At 39.4% G+C, this 27,606-nt stretch overlaps 1 protein-coding gene across 6 annotated transcripts in view; it reads right to left on the bottom strand.

Annotated features, from left to right (window-relative positions):
- Nucleotides 1–27,606, bottom strand: part of RNF144B (ring finger protein 144B) — a 104,756-nt gene that overhangs the window by 52,535 nt on the left and 24,615 nt on the right. The window contains exon 2 of one of the 6 annotated variants that reach the window (XM_017808545.1): nt 17,533–17,613. The exons of 3 other annotated variants lie outside the window; for them this stretch is intronic. The gene's annotated coding sequence lies outside the window, so the exon portion shown is untranslated. Of the gene's footprint in view, nt 1–9,727; nt 10,056–14,222; nt 14,358–17,532; nt 17,614–27,606 lie in introns of those variants that run through there. 2 more of the 6 variants (XM_017808544.1, XM_017808543.1) reach the window with 2 other exon arrangements.

The following is a 27,606-nucleotide window of genomic DNA, read 5'->3' as shown; positions in this document are numbered from 1 at the left end:
CCAAGAAGATGGAATCTAATAGCTAATGGCGAAATAAATGTTACCCCAAGCTGAAAGGCAGCTGGGAAAAGCACTGTCTGATCACTTAAAGAAGAAAACATGTAAACTGAAAAATAAAAATGCAACCTGTTACTAAACTGAAGTGCATGATCCAAACAGGGTCTTCAACTCTTTTCAGTGCTGACAGGAGCCACACAATGGCAATATTCATTGAATCCATGAGGATGGGAATAAGCCCTTCTGCATGGGATGTGGTGAGACCATTGTATCACAGAAGCCGCCACCTTCACTCAGTTCTGTGCTTGAACTAGGACATATCAGAGGTCAGGATACAGCTCTGTCAACACTAACAGGCTGGAAAGCTACAGCTTCCTGAACCAGATCTACTGAATATGAATCCTGGGCAGGCCTGTGGGCAGTCTTGGGGTGACCCAGATGTATCAAACTTACTATGCCTGAGCAGTAGGATGGTGCCAGCCATAGGCACAGGCTATGGTGACACGTCTAGTCCCACAGGGGGGTCAATGGTACGATTCTTCTGAGGTTTTATGTTCACCCTGGTCACAGTGCTAAGCAAAGTTGATCAGGACAAAATGCAATGCAACAGATAAAGTGCAGTCAGACTACAGAACTTAAATGTTTTGGCATCAAACATTTCCAAATATTTCCAAAACACATTCAAACAACAAAATTTTACCAAGTGGAATTCCAAGTATTGGTTACCAAGTCTAAGATTAAACTCTAAAGGTTTTCTAAGTAACATCCCCCATTCTTAATGTCACTATACAACATTTCATAATGCTAAGCTACAAGGAATTTCCACTCAAACTAGTTTGGTGCACTTTAATTTTAACATCCTGTTGACAAGATCACCACTATTAAATAAAAGCATGTTCTTCTAAACATTAAAGACAAAATGATAGATCTTCCTTTTTGATCACATGAAGGCTTTTGGTAACTGTAGCATTTACTAAGTAACAGGAATTGAGCTTTTGGGAGGTCAAATGGGTTGATGATTTGGCTAGCTGTCCCTGCTGAAACAGGAATAGGAAGTCAGATGTAACAATTTGCCTTTGACACAGAAAAAATGTTTATTTTTGTTAATCGGATAACAAAACCTTGGGATATGCTAAATCCTTGAGCTGAAATGTTTACAGTTTAGATAGGGTGTGTTCAGAAGATATTCATGACATTGGCCTGTTCTAACATCAAAGATTTTTAGAGGGTATTTGTAAACACACATTGTTAAAGTGAAAGTAATGCAACTTAATTTGACAGAGGGACCAGCTTTATCTGAGTGTTCATAGTGTGCACTCTTCTTCTAACAGAAACTAATTGGGCTCTCAGGGTCCCCTGTCTGGAGACAGCCAAAGCTATGTCTGGAGCAAGTAGAGTCCTGACTGCAAGGCAAGCAGGTCAGGGCAAATGGAGACATGACACAAAGCCAGGCTTCAAAAGGGACAGCAAGAGACTTCTTACGGCCAAGAGAAGCGTGCAGAGTTTGCCAGAAGCCAAGGAACAACTCAGCTGACTGAAACAATGAAACTGATCCTTCACTGAATTCTGCAAAATGTACTGAAAGACATCTATCGAAAAAAATTAATGTGTATTTATTTTTAGCAGGGGTGATCTGAGAAATGTTTTTTTCAGTGCTTGCAATAAGATGATAATTTCAACATCTCTGCCATTTCATTTTGTCAGGTCACAAAAACTGCAAACTTGCAAGAATATGGTCCTACAGTTTCTGTTCACTACAAGCATTGAAAAGAATTTTCATGCAACTTTAGATTGACATCAACAGAAGTCACAGAATAAGTTAATTTTCCTATTATAGCAATTTCTGTGTGACTGCTCAGTGAACAAAACTAATACATATAATGTTTTAATTTGCCCCTATCTAATCTTACAGTCAAATATGCTACTCATTATTATAAAATAAATATGCTACTCAAGGTAACCAAGATAAAACATTTAAAACATTGAAAACTGCCCTTGATCCAAATACATCTCAATGACTTAGAAAGCTGGTGGAAAACACTACCCAGAGATAACTTTCAAGTCTTAGATACAAGGACATTCAGTGAATCAAAGACTGAGAGTCAAATCTCATGATTCGACCTTGGGGAAGCCAATCACTAATATAAACATTTGCTATTAAGAAAACAACATTAATAGCTACTGACTATACTGAAATTTTACAAGAAACAATACAGTCATCAAGAAACAATAGCAGAGCTTTGGATCCAGACATGAGGCTGTTTTGAAACTAAGCACATGCATTCACTGAAGTAACTACTACTACTGCTTTTCACAGCTGGTAATTAAACCAGAGTGTATACCTAAGCCACTCCTATGCCAGTTCCTGAATGAGCCCTACGGAAGTCAGCTGGAGATGAGGAAAGGACAGAGCACCGAATGCACTTCATCTCTTGCTTGATCTGCAGAGGTGAAAAAGAGAAGTAAACTCCAGTAACAATCCCCTGACTGAGCTTCTGTCTGCTTCTTCTGTCAGTATCCACATTTCCTCTCCCTCTTTTCCAGCCCACGCATGGGAAGAGGAATGACCCCGGCATGCTGGGAGACAGCTCCTGGGAGTGCTGCTTCAGATGATTCCTTCCATATTACCTACTGTCCCAGTGTGAATGAGCCCCATGCACCCACCTCATCAATCAGGATGTGAATTTGGGGCACTTCTGACCTCTGATATATGCTCCTGAACATACAGGCCTCACGTACAGGCTACTGAATAGAAGCCGCAAACTATGCTGGAATAACAATAATAGCTTCAATTAAAATTAGTCTTACACTCTTGACTATAGCAGCCATGTATCTTTAAAACAACTGTATATTCCCACTTTCATAAGTGAACATTTTTAACAGAGCATGATTTATTTTGGTCTGCATTTTATTAACTATATAAGACAAATATTACTTTTTTTGAACTTGAGTAAAAAAGCTTGTAGCAGTTTGGCTGATGACACTGTCTATCACACAACTGCTGCCCTGCCCTCTCCCACCTGATTTTCCACATCCACCTTCTGTTTCTGTGTTTCAGGCTTTAAGCATTCAGAGGAAGATTTTTGTCTGTACCATGTCAAGTACAGGGAACACAGTTTCTCATGGTCTCAGTGCAGCTACTTAGAAATCCAGATGTTAGTACAAGACATATAATAAACCAGAAGTGTCCATCAAATGCAGTTAGAGGTTTGCATTCATCATTCCTTCACTTCAATTCCAAATTTCAACCTCCTTTACAGAAATAATTACAATGGAGAACAGCAACCTGTAAACATGCAAGATTTCAGCCTCAAGTGTCTCAGTATCTGGTACCAACCGGCTAGTGTCTACATGATCTTAGCCATGAAGTCGAAGCCATGCCAGTGGGAGTGTTCCCAATGGCTTCAATGGACCTGCTTTTGTGTGCAAAGATAGGCAACTAGGAGCAGTTGAAAGAAGTTGCCCCACCTCCCAAACCCTCAGAAAAATGAATATGTAGAACAGAGCACTGAAAGAACTCATAGACTTATTATATTATAGGATGAAGATCTTACCTTTCCAAAAACACCTTTCTGCTAGCTGGTCTTTTAATTATAACCATGACAACTAATGCTCTCCAATAGGCATTTTGTCCTCATTGTTGCAGAACTAGGAAAAAGGGCAAGAATTCTTGACTTTTTCTCAACTTCTCTCCCCACAAGTTCATGTTCCCTTCATTTGTTGGTCCATCCTCCCAAAATGTGGAAAGCTAAGTCAACAAGGGGGTTGAAATTTGTCAAGCCATGCACACTGCTTGGGTATTTGCAATAAAAACATAACCAATCCAAAAAATACATGTCCTTAAAGTAGTATTGGCTAAATTATATATATATATATATATGTGGCTTCTATTTCACTCCAGGTAAATGGCATGATTGCTCTTCCCACAGATCCTCTCTGGAGACTGTGATGAAGAATCCTCACCATTCAACCCATCAGTGCAACTGTGAAGAGGTCAGGAAGGTTCAAGATTGCATCTTCTCCATTGTGCAAAACTTCAGTAAGGCAGGTATTGCTGGCCCCACGGATGCTATCTTGGACCCTACAATGGGTAAACCTCACGGGGAAGGCTTCCAGGATCAGTGGTTAGCAGAGCGCCTGCTGTTGTGAAAAATCTTCCAGTGAGTGCAATAGTAAATAATCCCCATTTTCCTCAATAACTGTGTCTTTGTAACCTTTTTTTTTTTTTTGAAAAGGGGAAGACCAGCTTGTTTTTCTTCAGTCTCCCCAACCTCCATCAGAATGTTTCAAAAATTAAGCACAGACGGAACACATGAACTTTCCCATCTACTGCTCAGACACAACCAGTGCCAGCTTGCGTGTCACTGCTTCTACTTAATTCTGGAATTTTCTTTGCGTGCAAATGATTAGCCTGTGTTCTAGATGGTATGGAATGTGTTTTTCCTTCAATGTACATAGGGGTTTAGAGCATGCAATTTTGAATGATTCATATGTGCAAAGAATTCTCCCCTAAGCCACAGCAACATATAGTACATAAAAGTATAAGTAGAGGTAGTCTTGAAGGAATTGTTTCAGTCCCTGAACACAGAGATACAGCTCTTTTGTTGCAACGATTTTACCATTTGCAAACGTATAGGGCACATAAATGTTTTCAGATCTGCATGTTTCATTCCTGGCTATCTGAAAATACAATAGTTTTTAAAACCAAACATGACTGTCTTCAAAGCTTCTGTCAGATATCCAGACACCAGTCACTCCTTGAGTAATGATTCATGTCTTACACTTTCCTCTCTTCATTATTACAACAAAGTAAAAGGCAGAAAAGCTTGCAATAGACACAAATACTGACAGTCTCAATTAAAGGAGAGAAACATGAGCATGACAGCAAAATGGTACTTTTTTCCTTCTAATAAAAAGTAATTCTTTACTCTATCTCCTAATCTGCATCTGGACAAACTAGAGAAGTGGCTCCATGAGAGGTTAGTGAAGTTCAACAAGTCCAAGTGCAAGGTGCTGCACATGGGTCAAGGCAATGCCAGACATGAATACAGACTGTGAGAAGAATTCATTGAGAGCAGCCCTGCCAAGAATGACTTTGGGATTCTTGTTGATGAAAAGCTGAACATAAGCCAACAGTGTGTGCTTGCAGTCCAGAAAGCCAACTGCATCCTGAGTTACATCAAAAGAGGGGTGGGCAGCAGATCAAAAGAGGTGATTCTGCCCCTCTACTCAGCCCTTGTGAGACCCCACCTGGAGTACTGCATTCAACTCAAGGGTACTCAGCACAAGACAGACATGGACCTGTTAGAGCAGGTCCAGAGGAGGGCCACAAAGAAGATCAGAGGGCTGGAATGACTCTCCTGTGAAGACAGGCTCAAAGAGCTGAGCTCAGCCTGGAAAAGGGAAGGCTCCAGAGAGACCTCATTGTGGCCTTCCAGTACCTAAAGGGGGCCTGTAAAAAGAAGGAAAGTATTTTTTGCATGGGCAGATAGTGATAGGACAAGGGAGAATGGTTTTAAACTAGAAGAGATTTACATTAGATATTAGGAAAAGATTCTTTATTCAGAGGGCAGTGAGGCACTGGAACAGGTTGCCCAGAAAACTTGTGAATGTCCCTTCCCCAGGAGTGTTCAGGGTCAGGCTGGATGGGGCTTTGAGCAACCTGGTCTAGTAGAAGGTATCCCTGCCCATGGCAGGGACGTTGGAACTAGATGGTCTTGTCTCTCCTTGCAAAAAAAAGCATATATAATAACTCCCCATGATGGCTGTGTCTACAACAAGATCTAATACACAGGAAGAAACTCCATGCAGGGGATTTTTTTTCTAGTGTGCATGAACCCCCACACACAAGCTTGACTTTTCCACAGTGCTGGCTATAGTTTTCATGAACAGCATATCTTGACTTCGCAGTCTTCACTGATAACAGATCCAAACCAGCACCAAAAAAATACACCTTATCAAGTTCCAGTTCTATAAGTCCTACTCTGACTCACCCAATTGCCCTTATTTATGGTCTTTGAAGTCTGTCAGACAGGTACAGAATTTCTCATTAAGTTTTATATAAATATAATTTAAACAAACTACTTTGACTACAGCATGGGTGAGACTGTCTTAGTTCAGAGAGGTTATCCATTCTGTAGCAAAAGCCAGATTCACGTGTCCCAAATCACTGTGTCTGGTGCTGGCTGGCTTCGGGACTCCAGAGATGTTGACTCACTCAGAAACACAAGGCACAAGGACGCTCATAGGTTCCACAGTTAGTTCAGCCAAACTCCACCAAAGCAGAAATTGTACTTGCAGGAAACAAGGACATTCAAAGAATCAGGTAGACTGATGACATTACTAATTATGAATTCTGGGTTTCCCCTTGAAGACTGAGTAGATTCCCCTAAAAGTACAGTAGAAAGCCACACAGATCTTGGGCAACTCATGACATTTTTTCATTATTATAATAGAATAAAAGGAACAAGAAATGGGGAACACATAATGTACATAATGTACATGTATCAACACATACAAAGAGATGTAGAAAACTCCAACAAGAAAATATTTTTTGTATAGCTACATTTTTCATTTGAAACTTTGTTTGCAATGCTGTTAGTCTAGTCATGTTCTCAAGCCTAGAAATTTCTCCTTGGCACCTCTGTTCCTCCTTGGAAGACTAGGAGTTGGAAAAGTCCTACTTCAGCAAGAAGGGAAGGATGAGGTCCTTTGCAATGTGAGATACCATCTCTTTTTTTTTTTCCTTTGAGTGTTTTAATATCTGCTAGCGGTGATCTACTTCATGAATGTAATCCCCACTCAGTTCCCTCTGAGCTGAAATCATTTAAAAGAGGCAAAGTAAAAGATTAGTGAACGCTATTTTCTTACTGATCAGCACAAAGTTATTTGGCACAAGCATTTCTGTAAATGTTTGTCCATGACTGAGTAAATTTGCAGTGTACGATGGCCCTCAACCCGTGCTTCTGTCAAGTGAGAAGGCTCGTAGTCTAGCATTGGAGCTCAGCTGTGCTTCAGCAGAAATACAAAATGCTAGAGGCTGAGCTTAGTATCATTGCTATCTTTCTCTTTGGATCCGTTCTTTTTTGTTTTGTTCAGTGTTTCTCTTTGCAAACAAAAAGAAGATTAATTTTAAGATGGAATGAATGTAAGGTTATTCATGGCTGTTGGGTAACGAGGAGAATTTGTGAAGTGCATTACACAGGGCTGCACTTTGGCATGGAGAAGCCAGAAGGAGAGGAGAGAACTGTAATCACCTCCAGGAGAGCATCCAGAAGAAGAGCTCACACCTAGAACCACTTTCAGCCTCATGAAGCTGAAGGCAATGTCTGCTTTAGGATACGCAAGGAGGTCCGGTGGACTCAGTTTACAGAACGCTGGCAGCCTGCCACAGTATTTTGTTCATATGTGCCTGTGATATTCATGAGCCCAGAGCTGTGATTATGGTCTCAGATATCACAGTACTACTAGCCTAGGAGATATTTATGGATCTGGAATATACAATCTATAGGCACTGTGTAGTTTCAGACACATTCAAGAAAACTCCCCTCTCAAGAAGAGGAACAGCAAGTCTATAACAGTTCTTTTGAGCTATATCAAAGCAATACACTCCACTAGGTCTCACCACTAAAAGTCACTGAAAGGTCTGGACATGGTAAACTGCAGGCACAGGACTCAGACTGACACCATAGATATTATCAGAGGCATACTAATGAACTGCAAACTGGGTTAAGCAGTAGCAATGCTTGTTTCCCTATGAAGTGACTTGCTGCTTCTCACAGTTGCATTTTAAACTTACAATGATAATAAGGACAAGTACATATTTTCTTCTCCACCAGAAGGGAAAAGCCAGACAACCACTTCCACACTGTTGTTTTATTTCTACAAAGCTTATGAAGCATTTAGAGAATTTAGTGTAATCCAAGAACCTAGCTAGAGAGGAACAACTCAATATTGTTTGCTATTTATATTAGTAATTTTGCCCCAAAGTGTACTGTCACACAAACAAAATCACCAAAATGTCACCATCTATGGGAAAGAAGCCCATGACCAGAAGTGAGGTGCTTGCAGAATATATTTCAGAGTGGCGAACAGAAACTATACCAGGTTGACAAATGCTATTCCCACATGAAGCCTAGGGAGGTTTCTGTGTCCTTGTATGAGCAGACAGGACTTTATGTTAAATATCCCCATCAGACAGTAAGATGCATTGGAGAAAAGGAATCTAATTCTCATCATACTGGCTTGGCTCTGGAATAGCTCCGGTTTATTTTGAAAGAATACCTTCCACTTTACCACAGTTTTAGACGCTCTGCAAACACACACTTCTCAATCCATAATCTAAAGCATTACTCCAGCAGCATAACTGCAGCCATCCCCTTATCAATGTGCCGTATTTTCTCCAACATAGCTTATGTTCATTGAGGGAAGGGTTTCAACTGCTTTCATGCTATGGCAACAAGCCAGACACCCACTCACATTCAGGCACAGACAAGTCTTATACAGGACAAGAATCAGGACAATATATTTGTTTTGAAAAATATTTAAGGACAGGGTTTTGAAATTTCTGCTTCCACAAATATTGGAATCCCAAATCCAGTGCCTGCCCTTAACTGGGACCACTTGCCCTTCAGGCTGAGGGTAGCCAAACATATCATGTTGCTTTGCCTGCTCACAGTCAGTTGGAAAGCTGCATGGGGTATTTCAGTCATGGCCTGCCTCTCTGCTAAAATTTGCTTCTTAAAAGCATTCAGTGTCTATTTACCAAGAGGATGGGAAGTCACCCTGCAGTGCTTCCTTAACTATAGTAATTCTAAATATTTTACAATTTACAGTGCTCTGTGAAGGAAGATATTTGATATTGCTCTATACAGTTAGGAAGCAGAGTGCTTTGTATTAGAGAAGATACAGAGCTTTATATTAAACTAGACTGAAACATCTTCATTACCAAAGCAGCTTTGCACTGAGAAAGTCTTATGATGAGAAAGCATTGGAAACATACAGTAAATGCAATTGGTTATCTTTAGTGTAAAAAAAGAATTTAAAAATGCAAACTAGAAAAAAAGTATTGTATATTTTATATGTGCTTACATAAACCAAATAACCCTAAACCCTGAGTAGATTAAAAGTTAATACAAATTAGAAGTGTATGTTAACATTTACAATACAGATCAACGTATTTTTTCCTCCCTGATGCCAGCTGTATGAGACTGTGGCAGAAGAAATGCCTTTAGACCAGGAGGAAACCTCTGTGTTTTAAACTCAGGCTTCCTCCAGGTTAATCAGGTATTTTTTCAGTATGAAATGAGTTCTTGTATTTAAACTAAAACATACTGACAATATGCCATTTTAGCAATTGCCTTCCACAAGATATGTCCTAATACTGCAGCATTTTCAAACACTCCATACAGATATTTCTTTAAAAGTTACACTGACAAAAGTAATTTCAGCCTTTTGGGCTGTACTTGATGCCTATTTATTTTTTGTGCCTTTAATAGTCACAACTCCAGGATTTCCTTTTGCCTTAGCTCTAAGCACCACACAGTCTGATTTTAGACAAACCACAAATAACATTTATTTTAGCTGTTTAATCATTCTAGTCCTTACTCCTTTTTTTTTTTAAATGCCTTTTCTACTTTCTTCCATTAGAAGCAAATGCTGGCCTTCTGTTCTTTTAGTGTATCCTTTGCTTTTAAGGAAAAAATAGACAGAAAGCTGTATTCCAACATACCTTGAAAGGAGAGTAGCATTCACTGCTAGCTGTGTGACTTTTCAGTAGCTGCACTCAGACTCCAGCATTCCCAAGAACCACGGTGTCACAAATCCCTGAAGCTTGCAATGAGGAGCAGAGGCAGATTGCTCTCACACGCCCTTCCTCTTCTCTGGGTATCTGACAGCTGTACACTTTTTAGGACTGCAGCAGGACTTGTCTCTCAGCCCCTTTGCCACTCTGATAAATCATCCCCTCCCTGCTATTAGGGCATGCTGCCATTATATCTTAAAAGCACGTCACAGCTTGTATGCAGTAGCTGTGGGAAAGCTGCATTTATTTATACAGGAAGCTTGAGTACAGCACTTCCTACTTCCCATCCGAGACTCAATTCAACTGCAGGTGATTACTTAAACCCTGTCAGCCAGCCAATGCACACCCTACGTCCTGATTTGGATATCTGTGCTGCTTTTAATCACAACTCCCATCTGAGCTCTGAGAAGGTAAAACTGAAAGGAGCAAGGCATTAGATGCGACACACATAAAAAAACCCTCCCAAATTAACCTGTGTTAGGGTAGCAGTTTGCATAGCAGCTGCCCTACTGGCAGATGACGTCTGAAATATTGCTGGCTTCTGCTTGTGAAAAATGTCATCTAAAAGAAAAGTGATTTCTTCATGTTGGAGGGGAAGGGAGCAAAAAATCTAACTGACAAGTCAAGTATCAGTGTAACTTCAAATCTGAATGCTTAATTCTGTCCAGACAAAAATTTCACTCTTTAAGGTGGGCTTGTGTGCAAGAGGGACTGGGAATTCTGCAGTTCTGTACTCCAAACTTAAGGGTGTGATTCACAGCAGCTGAGCAGCAGAAGGTATTATTGAGACACACGACATCAAACCCTCAAGAACTTTTCCTACTGTAGGAAATGCACCGCACCCACAGATAAGAAGTGCAGGGTGTGCAGAAAAACAAAAGGGGGGGAAAAAGTACAGATGCTAATCTATAATTTTCTCTTTATGATGAAATCAGTTTACTTTGTAGTTCATGCAATTATTGCTGGTGTTTTGCCTTCAGTACTTAGATATATAGGCATTTCTTCTGGGGTGTATAGAAGCTCACAGCTGAGTTTTTAGTTATTTTCAGCCAATTATACTGCATCAGAATAACTTAAGAAAAAGGCAGAAATCTTGTGCAACTTTAATTCAGTCTCCTTATACCTATGCACTACAGCATTGCTTGAATTACCATCATATACTCTTTTCCTCTTGGAATAAGTACAAATTTAAAATCAATCTATTTAACTTTGGGTGTTACACATAATTTTATATTTAGAGGGGGAGGGAATAATCACCAGAAAAAATGTAGCTGTTCAAACATGTGGAATCACGTTGATCCCTACAGTGTTCATCAACAGTTTTACAACAATATTAGGCAAACTAGAGCCATGTCACATATATTGCCACTTGAGTTAGCAGAGTATTTCCCAGCAGAAGCAGACTCATATCCTTGGCAGTGACCAATCCTAGACGGTACTCAAGAAACACCTAGGGCTCAGAGCTATTTTTCAGTATGCAGAACAGTAATGAAAATGTGGAATTCTTTGTAAAACTTCATGATTAGAAAAGGATTCTCCTTCAGTGGTTGGAATTTTAACCTAGTATGAAATAGCTTGAGCTTCTATCACTACTCTTTTCAATAGTTCCCCTCAGTTTCAGTTCCTATATTTTCTTCCTGCTGCTGCTACCTTTGCTACTCTACCTCCATCACACAAGTACTTTTTAGGCCACAGATGAAGCTCAACAAGAAAAATCTTCCTGCGCTCAGCCCCTGTGCTCAGTAACACAGCACTTGAACAGAAAAGGGACTATTATCTCAAGGAGAGTAGTGAGAGAGTGAGGATGAGGAAAATCAAGTCATTTATGCAGGTGTAGGGAAAATGGCAGGGTAGTAGGTTCAGAAGTAGAGCAGGGCAGCAGCCAGTAGCAGAGCAGCAAAAATAGCATCTGGTTTGGTATTTACTCCTTGATGGCACAAAAAAGCAAAACCAAGCTTCACTGAAGTAACCTCCAACAGTCAAGAGATAGAGCTGCAAACAAAGGTTAATCATCTTTCCTTCAGATAAATGATGAGGCCAGCTTGTATCTGGGGGGCTGTTCTTTCAAACTATGAAAACTAGATTAGTACATTAAAATGCAGACCAATTCTGGACACATCAGCTGCAAACATCCCATGATATTTTTATCCCATTTCCTAATAGGTATCTCTATGCATGAAAGTTATAATGTGATTGCACAAATGTGCAAAACTGCTTACAGCAAAATTAATTTCCCTTAAACATTACAAAATTGGTGAGAAATATTATTAATGTTTCCCAAGAGATTTAATTATTTGGAAATGTTAAGATGTGCTCATTCCAAGCATTCCACTTCTTCAGTATCAAATCCTAAACTGTGATCCGAGGATTTACATGTAGGACAATCACTTACTGATGTTCTGTGGACAGCTGGCTATACCTCTGCTTTCATCTTCTCTTCTGTATCTGTCCTTACTTCTGTGCTTACCCAGGATCTCCACAGCAAAGAGGAGCTGAAGGTGACGTCGCACTGCGCAAGAGCTCAGGCTATAAGGACTTGAGATGATCAATACTGATGGTTCTTTTCATTGCCATCACCTGAAGATGTGAGCTGGACTGTTACAAGCTCTTCTGTCAAAATGATTTCTCTTCCAGCTCTACCTCGAGCCCAGGTACTTCACAGTTTCACAGAAGCACATCTTCTTGCCAAGCTAATTTTATGAACTATTATGAGCCATGCTAGAATTGCTACCCAGCCCAAATCCCTGAATTTCTGAACCCAGATTGATTGGTTTCCTTTTTGAGTCACAAATAAAAAAATACAACTTCAGAATGTCACACAGTGCCAGACAAGGCACAAGCTAAGTCCTCCCCGTTTGCTCTTTTCTTCAGTAGCAGTGACATAAAGCACAAAACTGAGAGGGTCCAATTAATCTTTTGGACACTCTCAACTGAAGCCTTTATATCTCCAGGGCTGGGGGAATGGCTGAGCCTTGGAGATGATACATACTGAAATGCAGCATCACTAGGAACTTTTAGTTGAGTTACTAGTCAGAATACAAATAAAGGCTGGCATAGTTAATTACTAACATTGCTGTGTCATTCTTGCAGCAGCTTGAAATACTTACAAAATGACTAAGCCGGTCTTCATTAACTAAAATTACTCATTAGTTTATGACAGAAGGGGGTAAAAAAGTAATAGCATGACCACTGAAAAGATGTCTCATATCTTACAAACAAAATACCGTTAGCAGCAATAAAAACACCGAGTCAGTCTATAACTAACAGTTTCATTATAACTCTATATAAAGAATTAGGATTAGTTTGTGAGGGGAAAAAAAGAAATTTTCACTACTCTGTTTCAGTTTTCAACTAATAAAAAACAAATATCCTGAAAAGTAATTGCTATCCAGAGGTATAATATAAAACGAGGTTTTGTAACAAGCTTTCTAAAACCAGAGGCTAACTAAGAAAAATGAGTCTTTATCCACTTCACTTACTGTACATGCAAATTATCCATTTCCTTATAGGAAAAAAATATTTGGATATGTAAGAGACACAGTTTCACAACAAAAATAGATACTAATGCTAATTGGTTACTAACATAACCAATGCTGAAAACAAAACAGGAAGGGGTTTTGCACAGTGAGTATACATATATTTTCTGAAGTTACAAGTATGATGCCCCTGATGTCATGGACTATTAATAGTTCTATTCAATGGGAACTGTTTTAAAGGAGGATTACACCATCAAAAGTCATCTGTGGTACCTTCATAAACCGGATGTTTTAAAAAAGGAATCTTTATTCAATATATGTATTTATATAATCACACAATGCTAGAAATCAGATGTCAATGCAAAAAATACAGAGCTATGTAATATTTTGCATGCAGACAAGATTTACTCAGTATTAGCAACAAGAAAATCAGCATCACATTTTTCCCTGTTTGAATAACCCTATTGTTCTACAATTCTGACTTAGTATGCAAGTCACTCACTGACAAACTAGGTTTAAGATCTTCATTATTTCCTTTACCTAAAACATAAAACTTTATTACAAGGTGTTTTCTATTGGAGTAAAATAAGTCAAGTTAAATTATTTTGAAAGAACAGTAGGTACAAATCCAAAGAGCTTTTTATTTTACAGTGAAAAAGGGAGTGGGATGGCACACTGTCTGCTGAACATGTATAATGATTACTATCTCAAAATGTGTGTGGTAGGTGACTTACACTCATCCTGCTCTATGAACAAGGCAAAATGCAATATTCATTAAATTTTATTGGCACAGCACACCATCTCTAAACAAAACATAATGGCTTCCATAAAACTCTGTATTTCTTCTCTTTTCATATTTTTTCATGTATTGTTTATACTGTGAACTAGCTTTTGGTATTTGATCCATACAGAACTGTGCTAGAGGATTAAAAAAAATAGAGTCTCACCAGAAAACAGTGAGAAAACAGTCTTCTACCCCAGTGGGTAGGTTTCAGGTGCTTAGAAATCTCATCTTAAAGATCAATGCAGATGATTTTGACAGTATGTTGCTGGAGTTCCAGTGCAACTTGTCTTCTTGGAACCTGAAAGCATTAAGAGAAAGTGTATTTGCCCCTGTAGCAAAACTTGCTGGTGACAGAGCTCTACTAGCAATGTCACCAGGAGCGGGCACTTAGCCACCAGCAACCAAACAGCTCTGTAATTGCTCTACACAAATTTTTTGCTTTTGCAAACTCCTGCCTGTTCACTAAGTGTGCAAAGAACCAGTCTGCAAAAAGAAAAAGAGCCAAGTTGCTATGAGTCTGCCACAAAAAAGATGTTGATGAACTGCCACTGAACATCAGACATCTATCCCAGGGGCAGCCAGTGCAGCACCTTCAGACCAGGACATGTCCTTAGCCACCTCTCTGCACTCAAAACACAAGGAAGAGGAAGGTTTCTGTCACAATCCCCCTTGACCTCCTCCTGTGACATGAGACCTGCCAGCCATCAGTTCACAAAGTGATCATCAGTGATGTGGTGGTGCTGCTTCTAGTGACACAGCAGCAGAGGTTGCAGGACACCTCTCAGGCTCAGAGGACCTGTGTAAGCAGGTCCAGTTCCCCAGATGGATAGCACATGTAGCTTCCCCCAATGTCATGAACTGATGACAAAAGAGTAAAATAAAACCAAACAGGTTGTTTTGCCCTCATGTTCATGTGTCACACGTACAGAAGTGGAGTCGCTCAGTTCTTATGACCATCAGGTAACAGATGAGACTTTCTAGCTGCAAAAATAGTAACTTATAAAGTAGCATTGAGGGAAACATATTAAATACATGTGAAAGAGGAGACACTAAAGTTGTCCACTTCTCCTGCTTTCTCTTAAAGTCAGCATACATTTTTAACAAAATTGTATAAAGATTGCATGATTGCATAGGGAAAACCTAAGGCTCAGTTCAATTAATTTATTTTCTATTAACTGTATTCACAGTTAACCTCAGAGCATGTCACAGACTTTCAGTTATACATGGATACTTTTTTTCCTATTGACGGTGTGCCCAAAAATGACACATTCTGTTGACTTTTAACCAAGTGTTTTGGTAATGTACCCAGAAGCACAGTGATTTCAGACATCAGACATCAGAATCGCCATCAGTTTAAAAACTGAGAGGGCAAAACCATCCTGGCAGCCAACACAGGAAGCTCCCTCTGTAACAGAGGAGGTCACTCACCTGTCCTTGTCATGAGATAAAAATGTGCACACTATTTTCATGTCTGCTTTTTCTGTCCTCCTTCGAGCTCTTAACTGCCTTTTTTTCAGAAATATTAAGAGAAGGCTTTATTCCTTCCAACCCAAGCCAGTCTCCTAGGTGATAGTTCTATCTACTGGTTTAAAAGACAGCTAAAATTTGGAGGGGAGGGTGAAAAGAGGGGGTTGCCTAATAATACATTTCAGCCCAGACCTTCCTGTTTTAACTACCATCAGAAGTCAGGGATGGGCAAGTCAGAAATGAGACAGAGTTGAGGCTCCTAATTTTATGGCTATAAAACCCAACAATAGGACTTTCATAGGCATCTGGCAGGTAGGACCAAGGTGAGGAGCTAAAGCATATCTCTGATTCATACCTTTTCCTTAGTATTTAGGTATGACACACATACCCTTTGATTAATTTAGGATGAGAAATAGTTTCCAAGTTGAGAGAGGTTACTCCAACGGATTGGCTATGCAGGGAAATAATGGAACTGAAACATACCCATATAGGAAAATCAGGAACTCGTCCCTCTCTCCCAGCATCCCTCTCCTTACTCAACTTCCAGGGAGGGTCCCCATGCCATTCCCCTCCCCTTTATAGTCTCCTTTTCCTATCCTAGTTTACATTTCATCCATTTATGGTGAGGCCAGATGCAAAAGTTTTGTCCAGATCCACTTTTCTCCCTATGAAATTTAATAATGTGGTTACATAATCTCAGCTAATAGTTTTTAGGGATTTCAGCCTCTGCCACATTAGGGCTGTTTGAGTGAGCCCACTTTCTCCCTGCTGGACACATTTGCAATGGCAGCATCGAACAAGGACACAATACCACCTCCCAGATGAGAAGCAGCAACGTGTTAAAACACGTGCAACTGTTTGCTGGCAGTGCTCTAATCATATCACAGCTGTAGTAACAAAATCCATGATTGCTTCACATTCGGATCCCTTGTTAGGATAGGGATAAAAATTTTCTTCCTCCTCTGCTCAGAGTAGAGAAGACAGCAATTAAAATAATCTCCTTGAAAGGACATCTTTAACATGCACTACTCAGCAAGCAGTAGTTAAATTCAACGATCCCAAAATTAGTGTAGTGGGAACTCAAAGACAAGCACATTGCTTGCTTGCTGCAAGTGACATAAGGATTTATTCAGTTGCACTGGAATAATTAAGGAAGTTTTAACTTCATGTTGTTTATTTTTGTGTCTGATTAGAGACACATTCTGTTACATTCAGGTGCCAGGTAACAATTAAAAATATGTGCTTTTTACCTAGTAATTTTTTTTAAGTTTCTTATAAAACTAGGTATATCCATTTGAGCAGAGAGAATCTCTAGGAAAAGAAACATGAGTTTTACAAGACTAAACAGGGGCAGAAGGGCAAGAGACATACCAAAACCTCTGCTTTTCCAAACACTGACAACATCCAACCAAATATTATTTTCTGCCTCAGTACTATCTGCAGTCATTGAAGAAATTACAAGCAAACTCATCTTTTCATTAAGCATGACTTTGTCTCTGAAAATCCATTGGCTCCATCTAACTACCCTATATTTCTCAGGAAGAAATTTAAACAGATCTGGGTATATCATCCCAACTTTTGATTTTATACATACATATGTATTTTCTGGGATATGAGAAAACACAGTCAGGGGAAAAATGCATCAATAAATTTGTTCCCACAGAGAATCACTTTGCATTACACAATATAAACAAAGCTTTGAAGTGTGAACTCTGAATTTGTAGTTTCCATGAGTTCTATCTTTCTTACTAGTTCTATCTATCTTACTAGGGTGTATAAATTCAAGCTGAAGAAAATGTGTTCAGTGAACTCTGACTATGAGTAAATATTTAAATTTCTCCTTACATTATCCTTTGGATAACTGTCTATATGATTGCAATTTACAAATCTAGGGAAAAAAACAATATCCCAGATCAGAGGAAATGGAAATGCTGCGTTGTAGAAGAAGAGAAAGAGGAGAAAAAACTGGCCTACTTGCATGGAAGAAGTCCTGACACCTCTCTCACCATATTACCAAAGTTAGGTCAGCTCCCACCTTCAGAAGGCAGATGGGAAGAAACTTCTTCAAGACTGGAGGATCTTGAGGTCTGCCAAGGAGGTATGAGAGAACATGAAATTTAAGAAGGAATTTAACATGAAGTTTAAGGAAGGTTTGGTGGATGAAAGGCCGGGCATCAACCAGCAATGTGCACTTTCAGCCCAGAAAACCAACTGCATTCTGGGCTACATAACAAGAAGCGTGCCTAGCAGGTTGAAGGAGGTGATTCTGTCCCCTGTCCTCTACTCTCATGAGACCCCACCTAAAGTAGTGCATCCATCTCTAGGGCCTCAAACACAAGAAGGCCATGGACCTGCTGAAGTAAGTCCAGAGAAGGGACACGAAGACGCTCAGAGGGCTGGAGCACCCCTTCTATGAAGACAGGCTGAGAGAGTTGGGGTTGTTCAGCCTGGAAAAGAGAAGCCTCCTGGGAGACCTTATAGCAGCTTCCGGTACCTGAAAGGGACCTACAAAAGAGCTGGAGAGGGACTTTGTAAAAAGTCATGTAGTGACAGGACAAGGACTAATGGCTTTAAACTGAAAGAGCATCCATTAAGATTAGATATTAGGAATAAGTTTTTTTACGATGAGGGTGGTAAAACTCTGAACATGTTGCCTAGCATAGTGCCCCATCCCTGCAAACATTCAAGGTCAGGTTGGACATGGCTCTGAGTAATCTGATCCAGTTGAAGATGTCCCTGCTCATTGCAGGGGAGTTGTACTAGATGACCCTTAAATGTCCCTTCCAATGCAAAATATTCCATGATTCTAACAGGGGCCAAAGGCAGGGAAACCATTTGACTCTCCTGAATATGAAACTGAGAGCATGAAGAGACTGGGTATAACAATCTCCTGTCTCTGTGTTTTTGGTTTATGCATAGAGTACATTTGTTATGTGGGGAAAAAAAGAAGTGAAAAGGAGGAAAAATCATATATACTACACAATATTTTTAACATTGCATGAAAAACATTTAAAAAAAGAGAAAAGCTATATCAATTTTGCTAATTGCTTTCTTTCTAAGACCAGCTCTTAAAAAAACCTTTTAGCTTTGTATATATTCATAGCTTTTTAAACAACATAAAAAAATTACAAACAGGACTTCCCAGTAGCCTTGCAGAGAGCAAACTCAGTGTCAGAATCCAGGCATGTAGCATCCCCAGCATCCCTGTTGGTGATCACAAACATCTCACCAGTCTCTGGGTGCCCCAGGAAGCAAGCTGCCACAGGTCTCAGCTGTGAAAGCAGCACAAAACGCCTCTCTGGGCTGGAAAAACTGGAACAGATAGGCTGCTTCCTACTGAGCAAACCTCAGAGAAATTATCCAGCACTACTTGGTAAGAACCAAGAAGCTCCATCTGAGATCCTTTTGAAATATGGTGATCACCACACTATGCCACAAAAACAGTGTTTACAATAATGGTTTCTCATCTTTGGGTTAAAAAAATTCATCAGGTCATGACGTGATATATCACACTCAAACTTTGTGCATGGAAACAGAATTTGGATAGCAGGAGAACATAATTTATTCCCACTATGGATTTATTCCTGATAATACTGGGTTAAGGATCTGAAGAGTTTCTGGCAGTTCTGTTTAATTGTTTATTTAGGAATAGTGGTTTATCTCCCCCCAAACAAAATGATAGGAAGTATGAATCAAGACTGTTCAAAAACTAAAATAACAACTTCCTTTGTCCTTATTGATATCATTTCTGTTTTTGTGACCTGAGTGGGTATGTGTTGATTGTGGGAAATCTTTTTCCAGTGAATCACTAGGAAGAATAGATAAAATTAATGTTTTACAAGAAATCAGATGAATGTTCTGTTGTAGTTAATTTCCACTAAACATAGCAGAGTATGACGGGAATGGAGATAGTGACAGTGAAAGAAAAATTCCAATAATCTGCTTTCGTTCTTTGATTTTCTTTCCAGGAAACAGAGAAGTTACTTCAGCCTCCTTCAACTGGCAACAAGTGTACAATAAATCTTTTGTCATTTAGGGATAACCCAAATGTGCAACATTCCACATACTATGATGTTTTGAGTTTGGATACTATTATGAGCCAAGAGGCCCATCCATCACTCTGTTTAGACCACATAAAATCTGTTACTGGCACTGCATCAAGGTTAAAGATTCTCTTACATTAAAGTGTACCTGAACTGATGATCAAGATCTCTGCTATCTCTATACCATCAACTGCCAAACAATTTTATTTTTTCTATAGAAAAAAAAAATTAAAAAAAGGTGATGAATTTAAAATAATGAAGGCTTTGATTCTTGTACAAGTGTTTCCAGGCATGTTGCTGAAAAAAGTAAATGAGAAAATTACTTTCCTTATTCAGAAAGTATTGTAAACTATCCTTTTCCTCAGGAATGAAGATTTATTAATTTGGCAGATTTTATGCTCCAAACTTGTATGAGAAGAAATAGTTGAGTGCCAAAACTTATAAAGCCTGGTTTCTAAGGATTTGCATGCCTTAACACTACTAAAACAATAATCCTAGATCCCTGACAAAGCTTCGAAAGTGCCCCTAGACCAGGGGCAGAGCAGATTATGGCTTGCACCGACCCACATGCACACCGATTAGTAAGCCTCATCTGTGATGATGGTTTTCTGACTGGATGCTACCAGAAAATATACAACAGGAGAGCACTGCCTGCTTTTTTACATCAATGGCTCAAAAATGTTTTCAAGTGTACCAGCAGACAAACAGCGTAATCCACATGAACTCTATTTCCCTAAGAAGTTGGCTTAAGCAGAAGAGTTAACTCAAACCTTTAAAGATTAGACTGATCATTTCAAAAAATCATAGGAAAAATCAATGTACTTTACTGGGTACTCTTCAGATGTGTGACTAAGTACAACTTTTCTGTTTCCTTATACACAGAAAGAAGCAAAGAGGAAAAGTTTTCATTTGACATTCTGGTTTTGACCACTGGAAGCCAGCTTCAGGACTTCTACGATAGGCTTTCCTGCTCCTTAATGGGGGAGGAAAAAAAACCCACAAAACAAAACAAAACAAACAAACAAACAAAAACACCTGCAGCATGGGTAAAAGATTTAGATTTTTTTTCTAGGCTGTGCCACGAACTTCCTCTGACCTTGGAAAAGTACATAACTTTATAATCTGTAACACCACAAAAAAACCTTACTTGTATACAAAGTATACAACACATGCCCCAGCTGTCTTGTATACTTTGTTACAGACCGTAAAGTGTCTTGCATTTTCAGGCTAAATAGATTCAGGGACAAAGCAGCAAAACAGCAATGTTCAACAGGGAAATCTGATGCAAATCAAAAGATGAAAAGTCAGTCACTATAAAAAAAGTTTTCTAGAGAACATCACTGATGTGATGAACTATATTTGTTTGGTAGACCATGCAAATGATCATTCAAACAATACAAAGTGTCTACTTGTGCCATGCTTCTATCAATCTTGCCTTAACTAAAGTAGAACAGACAAATGTCATATACACTCTAACTGCTTAAATGCTAGATGCTAATACAAAATGAATACAAAGTGCCAGCAGAGGAGTCATGGGATCACAGGGGGCCATGGATACCTTTCTGATTCTATCCCTGTGGTCTTCCTTTCACCTTTCCACTATCTTCCCTTTGATCCTTCAATGGATGCCATTTCTGTCTTGTTATCTCAGCCACACAGAGACTTTGGCAGACAGTTCATAATACCTCCTGCCTGGTCATCCCTGCACTACCTGTCTGAAACCTGTCTAAATCTACTCTAAAAGTCAAAAATCTCTTTATGTTTTCTTCAGAATAGTTAGTTCCCTCAGTCAACAAAATCCCAAATATCCCACTGTGAATTTGGCACTAGCTTATGACTTTTTGTGTCTGTAGAAGTATATGACATGCTCCAGTGTGCTTCATCTTGGTTTTGCCTTAAAGGCTTTCTTGTGAAATGTGTTGAACCAACAGTTTTTCTTTTAGCATATACATCTGGGTCCCTTTCAACTCAGCATATTCTATGATTCTATGATCTGAGTTCCTGTTTTACTGGAGATGTAATATGCATGACCATGATATTTTTATGCTGGTCAATTAATGTGTGCATAGGATTATCAGAAGGCAACTCCTTCAGGTAACACCTATTTAACAATTCCTAACTGCTAAAATTTCTACCATTAAAAGTAATGATAACAGGCTGTGCTTTGCAAGACTATGAGATAAATTAATTAAGCCTGGTATCATTAGTTTTTATCTTATAGATTTTCTCTACCCTACTTCAGACTGCAGTCCTCCTGCAAGGCATAACCCAAGCACGCAGGAAGCTACACTGTCAAATAGAGCTCATAGCCTGAACTGCAAGCAGAGGGAATCAGAGGAAGAGTTATGAAACAACAAGGAAAAGTGTGACTGCAAGAAGAAGATACAAGATACCTTTGTACACAATGAATTTAGTAGAATATTTGATATTTCCTCTTCAGCCTCCATTCTGCCTCATCAAGAAAATAAATAACTGCAATTCTTGACCAGTGTTAACTAGCCATCATTGTTGCTTAGCCACAGGTGCAAGTCATAGAGGAAGTAAAGAAGCTGAAAGAAGAGATGTTTCTCTTGTGTTGATTTTATGAATAATAAGGCAAGGTGCTTTTTTACAGAGAGGGCCACATAAAAGTTCATAACAACACAAGCAAGGCTGACATCCTTGACAGAAGACAAGGGAGTAGCAGTGAGTTGTGGAGGAACTGAAGGGTCCTCCCTACTGAAGGGCTGTGGGAGAGAGGGCTTTCAGCATGAGCTACAGACCAGCACAGGATCTGAACAGACAGTTGGACAGCCACAGCCACCATCACAGGATGGTTAATGGTAACACCTAATGCCTGAAAACACTAACAACAAAACCACACATTTCCTTTCACTGTTTCCAAACTTGGTCATTTTGTCACTTAAAAAAAAAAAAAAAATATCCCCAAAAGAGCAACAAACTTTTTCAAGCAGATTATATGCATTGGGACAGAACGCTTTTCCAGATTCAAGAGTCACATGAAACACTCCTGCATCAGTTGATCTCAAACATTTTATCACAAAGTTGATAGTTCCTGCATGGCATTAATTGAATTATAACTATTGGAAGAATTTCCAATCCTCCTTTTCACCTTTTCTTAGTTCAGCCACCAATCCCTTCTCCACTTGTCCTCTCCCCCTCAGAAGTCCTCACTGTTTCAGACAGGTCTGTGAAGAACCTGTTTTAGTAATCCGTAAGGTGCTCAAATTACTTCATCATGACACAGATATTGCCAACACCTCAATGTGGAGGTGTTTCTAGTGGAGTTTCTATTTTGCCATGCATTCTCTCTCCACAATGGGAGCCACCTTAATAAAAGAAGCCATTTTGCTGACACACACGACTGAGAGGAGCTTTCCCTGGCATTTGTAATTGGAGCTTCAGTAACTGTTTGTCCTGAAAAATGATATGAAGAAACTATTCTAGGAGGAATTAGCTCTTGGTTAGGAGCTAGAAACAACATGAACTGTTTAAATGCCATGAAATCAAGGAGTGCTCCACAGATCAGTCTGGAAGAACAGTTCTGTATGGATCAGCTTCCTGAAACACAGACACAGAAGGATGCAGAGACCAGGTTCTAGAAAGCTTCTGCCTGTCTGTCTCTCTGTCTGTCTGTTACTGGGGTTGGCAGTGTCCAGGCAGACAGGTTAGTGATCTCCTGACTCAGCTCCCTTGCAAAGTCACACAGAACTTCATCTTTCATCAAAGTTCCAAGCCCTACTAATAAAATTAGAAAAGGATCAAGTAACCCAGTCCTTAGCCAGACACATTTCTGCTTTTCAAAGTCCTTTTGAGTCATTTAATCATCATGAATGCTGTCTTTATCAAGCCTATCTCCAGTCCAGATTCTCAATACTACCTGGCAGAGTAATTGAAATCCAATGTGTGCAGAATGGTACTCTGCTCCACCAAAGCTCAGATCTCCTCCTGAGCACTGCCTTGCCATGTTTTTGGATCTCCTCTTGAACATTGTCTTGCCCTATTTTTAGACTTTAGGCAAAACTTTTTGCCTTTGAGAAATCTCATAGGCTCCAGAGGTTCTCCTTCATTTCCATCTCCACCTCCAAGTAAGAACAACTTATCTGTTTTGCCAGCCAGCCCCAATTGAACGAGCTCTCCTCTTTTTTATTTTTTTTCCAGTCCCTTCCCACCATATTGACACCCACTACAAGAACACCATAATGGTCCATTTGTGCTCCTTGCAGCTATTTGGCCTTTTCTGGGCTGTGCTACATTTATAGACTTCTACTCAGGACAACTGCCCCACATTGGGTAAAACTACAGTAAAACCAGCAACAGTTGACAGCAGGGTCTAACCTGAAAGTCAAAAATCACACAGCATGTTATCAACATTTCTAGCATTAGACAAGACAACTTTAGTCAAGTACTTATACTATGTACTGAGATCATACAATTGCATTATTTGTCTTAATATCATGCACAAAACAAACCTGATGGTATTTTATAAGATTTTCAACTTTTGCAAAGGCAAAATCACTAAACCATGCTAGCACTGTGTGGGAATTTCCAATAGGCCTCTCAATGGGAAAAAAAACAGTGATAAAGAGCTCTCTGCTCTTGTAACCTGTCTCCTTCAAAACATATCTGAGCAAAGTGCTAAATGAACATGCTGAGGTCACTTGAAAACCAGCTCTGACCAGTTATTCAGTGGCTCTTCAAGAACAAAATAAATATTGAACACTTCAAAACACCAGTCATATTTATTATTTACCCTGACTTAAAAGGGGAATGGTCAACATAGGAGAACTCTTGGTCAAAGATACCACAGTAAAAAAAAAAAAGAAAAAAAGAAAGAAAGGGTGCAAACTAAGAGTTGTGGTAACTGAATAGTGTCTGGCACCAGTAGACTGAAGAAAAACACACTACTGTGTAAAAGGTGAATAATGTCTGAAAAAAAAATGAAATTAGCACCAGCTATCACAGGGTTTAACACATTATAACTTTAGACTAACCAAACAGTTTCATGAGGATCTTTGTTACCTGAAATCAGATGGATGCTGATGGAGAAGGAAGTTCGTGGTGTTCCCAGCTGCCCACTTGTAGGATAAATGCCTTTGAGACCCAGAGCACCAAACAGTGCACCAAACTACAGTTTACCTCTTTTGTTCGTTTGCTTTGCCAGACTGACTGTGACTTGCTCTCTAAGCCTCATTCACTCCTCTGCCTTCCTTTTATTTTGCTCTATATTACAACGTGCAGTATAATGTTGTTAAACAATTACATTTGTGAATGTTAGAAAAAAGTATCCTTTTGAAATCATTCAGTGGGAACCAGCAGAGGAGTGGCACACAAGGACCAAAGATGATTCCCTCTACCTACTCTGTAACTGAGGCGCTTTAGAAGTGCATACCAGGCTAGAATTTCCCTTTTGTTGCAAATACATGCCACTGTCAATTTTAAAGATCTGTTTCAGTAGAACTACTGCCTCCGCATTCTTTCAAACTATTGTGAAGAAATATGAACACAGAAAGATCTATTTTTATATCAATATTCTACAGGCACATAAAAGGGAATCTAGCTTTGCCCTCATGATTTATACAGTCAATAGAAAGCTTTAACTAATTTCCAGTAATATTATTCAGTTGAATTTGGTTTATTGTATAGCAAACGTATGTGAGCTATAAATCTCAAGAAACAAAAGAAATCTATTTAGCTGTAGGCGCTTTTATATCACCAGTGGGCTTATGTATGTTTTCAACATTTTGTCTGTTCAGTGCTAATGCCAGTGGATTAGGCAGATTAGATATGCCTACCAGTGCAGCTCCCTGATAAATTACAGGCTTTCTATCCACAGCAGGCCCTCAATAATTCCAATTTCTGTGGAAATGAAAGTGTGTCTTTGGAACAAAAGAAAGCACTCAGTCATTGAGCCATTCACAGAAAGTCTTGTTAGTATATATCCATATGTCAAAGCATGCCTGCAGTTCTGTAAGTCACCCTGGGAACAGCAGGACTAATGAAGCCTGGTTTCCTACAGAGGTATATCCTAGATTTAGCACCCACAGTGTAATACAGACCCTGAGCCCTCCAGTGCAACACAGCTGTATTCCCTATGCTCCCTCATAGCAATCGTTAATCACACAATACCTGAACTTCTCCATCACACACACACAACTTTCTCCAAGTGTCCTCCCACAGCATTTTTCCACCATCTCCTCACCACACCTTACCCCCTTGCTAGGGTCACAATGTTCATCCTTCCTCTTCTATCCAGCTCTTACCAGCCTAGTGATACATCTGCACTGATGGGTGACCAGCAGCAGCTAAACATAAATTAGACCTGAGCTCTGTCACCTGCAGTCAGGTAGGAACCTCTGCAAGTTGGGCAGTGAGTCCAACATCCTTAGAGGGAAGATGGATGGACAAAGGAATACATAGGATGGTTGCACACGCTGTGTTTTCTTCAAAAGCTAAAAATCTACTCTCTTCCAAAGGCTACTGAGATGCTGCTTGGTGCTACTTTTCAGGAAACACATTAGCATGACAGACTTACTAGAAAATTCACCTTTCAAAAATGTCCTGAGATAATTATTTTCATTGCACAACTTCTGCTTTTGGAAGCTTATTTGCACAGCTAATTCAAAAGAGAAAAATTAGCCAGTAAGTGTGTTACTGAGTTTTATACATTTTATTGGATCCTTTAAGAAGCCACCTAAAAATATCAGTGCTGCTTCCTCAAACTGAGGTCCTCAGCCCTATCTTCCACCTATAGAAAGGCCTTGGTATGACAGAGCACAGTGCACTATGCAATTCTTCAAAAAAAATGAACTTGTGGCAAGCTTTTTGGTTTCCTGTAGCTGTGAGAGATCACAGCGATATCAGCAAGAGATTTAACAAGGTTTTGGCCACTGTGTTACGAGAGAGACCTCAATAGCAGTCAAACAGTTTTTGTGTTTGTATTTTTATCTGTGTCATGGAGCCTAAAGCAAAATTTGCTGTGTGGAGGAAACATGAAATACGAAAAAGTATGAACTCTTGGCAAAACCAATGTGGATAGTTGTGGGCAAGCCTACAGGATCTAGCCTGTCTTTCCGTATCTTTGGACAGGATGTCCCATGAAAATTAAATAAAAAGCAGGAGCAGAAAAATAGGGAGACAGTCATGGATATGCTGAGTGTGCCTGTATGCTTTGCATTGGAATAAAGGTTATTTTTACCACCACCCACATAAAATTTCCCACTGCCAGCTGAACTACTCAGCTGAAAACTGGGAGCCATCAAATTTACATAATGGGTAGAGAGAAATATATCTACATACCTATCACAGAAAATCTTTATCTGTGATTACAGTGGCCACCACCCACTTTCAGAGATTATGAATAAGCTGCATTTCTATGGCAAGCTATTAGCACTAATTACTGTTGCTTATAAGGCTTATTAGGTATCTGTGGATTTCATAAACTTCATCAGAACCACAGCCTTCTTCAGCACTTCCACCTGTACTGGTACACAAGCAATGGGAATTGGTTTTGGCCTGTTATCACCAGTTTCTACTGGCAGAAGTCAGAGCTTGAACACGATACCTGCCCTGTGCTGTCTTCCCTTCCTTTACTTTCATCCCCTCTCTACAATCCAAGAAGACATTACCTTTTCCTCTAGAAAAAGCCATGCCTTTGAAGGACAATATTAAATAACTTGTTCTAAATTGAAAGAGGCATTAAGGCAAACAGTACTACATACAGTAGAGGATTCCCCACATTTGTTAAGATTCCTAGTTAAATTTTTTTCATCGGAAGGAGAGTTCTGAATGTGTTCTTAATTTTTGATTAGTTGTTGATGATTAAGCTTGGCATAATTATTTCTTTATTTTCCAAATGTCAAAATTATACATTTAATTACTTCTTCAAAATACTTTTACCAGAAATATTGTCAAATGTTCCTTGTCTACAACAAGTTTTTGGTTTAGAATTTATGTAATACAGAACAAAAATATTCTCCTTCAAAGAGTCCTGTATCAATCTTAATGATAACTAACAATAGTAGTTTATAATATATG

Source organism: Lepidothrix coronata, unplaced genomic scaffold (genome assembly GCF_001604755.1).
Source record: "Lepidothrix coronata isolate B3197 unplaced genomic scaffold, Lepidothrix_coronata-1.0 Scaffold23, whole genome shotgun sequence".
Classification (NCBI taxonomy): Eukaryota; Metazoa; Chordata; class Aves; order Passeriformes; family Pipridae; genus Lepidothrix; species Lepidothrix coronata.
The sequence above is the reverse complement of the archived record's forward strand: the minus strand, read 5'-3'. Positions and strand labels throughout refer to the sequence as shown.